At 32.5% G+C, this 2,053-nt stretch overlaps 1 pseudogene; it reads left to right on the top strand.

The window, feature by feature from the left end:
• The first annotated feature begins 289 nt into the window (after positions 1 to 289).
• On the top strand, positions 290 to 414 carry LOC116538032 (annotated as a pseudogene).
• The last annotated feature ends 1,639 nt before the right edge of the window (positions 415 to 2,053 follow it).

Genomic DNA, 2,053 nt, shown 5'->3' with positions numbered 1-2,053 from the left:
GGCCACCGCACTCCAGCCTGGGTGACAGAGTGAGACTCCATCACCAAATAAATAGATAAATAAATAAATAAATATCCACTAGCGAATCTCTTTTAATTGGTGTATTTATACCATTTATGTTGAATGTAATTATTGCTATGTTAGGACTTAATTATGCTATTTTACTGTTGGTTTTCTGTTTATTCTCATTGTGTTTTGTTTCTCTATTTTCTTTTTCCTGACTTCTTTTCTGTTTCTTTTTTTCCCTCTTGTTTTTAGAATTCAATTTTTATTTATCTGTAGTATTTTTATCCCTTCTTGGCCTTTTGGCTAAGATCAAGTGTAGGATCTATAATGTTTCTGAGTGTATCTCTTTGTATAACTTCCTCACTAGTTGCATTAGTTATTACATTATATATGCATAACTTACGTAATTATACTTGTGCCAGTATTTTACCTGTTCAAGTGCTATATAGAAAATTTACCTCTCTTCACATCTTTTTATCCTCCTCCATATAATATATGATTGTATTAAATGTTTTCTGCACCACAACTATATTAGAGAGTGTTCAATTATATTTATCCATATATTCTTTCTTTTTGTTCTCTTTCTTCCTTCCTGATATTCCAAGATTTTAAAAAATCATTTCTATTCTCTTCGGAGAACTTCTTTAGCCATTCTTTAGGGTAGGTCTGGTTAAAAAAAAAATCTCTGAGATTATCTTCATTGGAGAAGGTATTGATTTTTTTTCTTTCTTGAAGGATGTTTTTTACTATATATAGATTATTGAGTTGACAGTTCTTTACTTTCATCGCTTGAAAAATATTGTGCCACTTTCTTGAGCCTTCTGTAGTTTCTAATGAGGAATTCCCTTTAGTTCTAATTGGTATTCCCCTATAAATAATATGTCATTTTTCTCTAGTGGCTTTGAAATTTTTTTCTTTGACTTTAGTTTTCTGAAGTTTAACTATGATGTATCTTTGCACTAACACCTTTGAATTTATCTTGTTTAGGGTTTGCTCCACTTCTTGAATCTGTTGGTTTGTGCCTTCTGCCACATTTGGGAAATTCTTTTAAAATTTTTATTTCATTTTATAATTTACAGAAAGGAATGGGTTCTCGCAATTTTGACCAGGCTCATCTCAAACTCCAGGCCTCAATTGATCCTCCTGCCTTGGTTTCCCAATGTGCTGAAATTGCAGGTATAAGCCACTACCCCTGGCCTAAATTTGGGAAATTCTTGGCCATTATATATTCAATCGTTTCACTTTTTACCTAAAACTTTAAACTTTTACGTTTTTTCCACTCTTCTGAGATTCCAATGACCAGAATGCTAGTTATATATATTTTTTATAGTGGCCTTTGTCCCTGGACTCTTTTCATTTTTTCCCTGTTATTCAAAGTGAGTAATTTCTATTGTTCTATATTCAAGTTCAATGATTTCTTCCTCATTCCTGTCCATCCTGCTGCTGAGCCCATTAATTCATTATTTTCTAAATCAGCTATTGTATTGTTCAGTTCTAATATTTCCGTAAGTTGTTTCTTACATCTTTAATTTTTGCTGAGGGTTTCTGTTCCTTTGATGAAACTTTCTACTTTTCTATTTGTTTCAATTGTGTTTGAAATTTTCTGTTGAAAAATTATTATAATGCGTGATAGTAAGTCCCTATAAGATAATCATATATCTGTTGACGTTGGGTTGATATCTATTGACTTGTCTTACTTTTTTCAAGTTGAGGCTTTTCTAGTTCTTGGTATAACTTTTTGTTGAAATCTGGATATTTCAGTTGTTATGATACCCTCAATTTTATTTTAATTTTATGTTTTAACTGACTTCTTCTGACATCTGCTAGGTTGAGGTGGAAGTTCAGGTTTTCATTTGTCCTCTGTTGACATAGGGTAGTATGTAGAAGAGATCCTCATTATGTTCCCTACGTGGCCAATATTAACATTATCTCTCATTACTGCCAATAATGGTGGAAGTCCCACTTCCCACTATGTCTGTGACATCACCCTGACAAGGATGTCAGGGCACCTTGTCTTAGCATGGGGAAGGTGCAATTCTAAATTATT

The sequence above is a fragment of the Sapajus apella genome, unplaced genomic scaffold, assembly GCF_009761245.1.
Source record: "Sapajus apella isolate SASKATOON/1434 unplaced genomic scaffold, GSC_monkey_1.0 scaffold115, whole genome shotgun sequence".
Classification (NCBI taxonomy): domain Eukaryota; kingdom Metazoa; phylum Chordata; class Mammalia; order Primates; family Cebidae; genus Sapajus; species Sapajus apella.
This window is presented reverse-complemented; position numbering and strand designations above follow the sequence as displayed.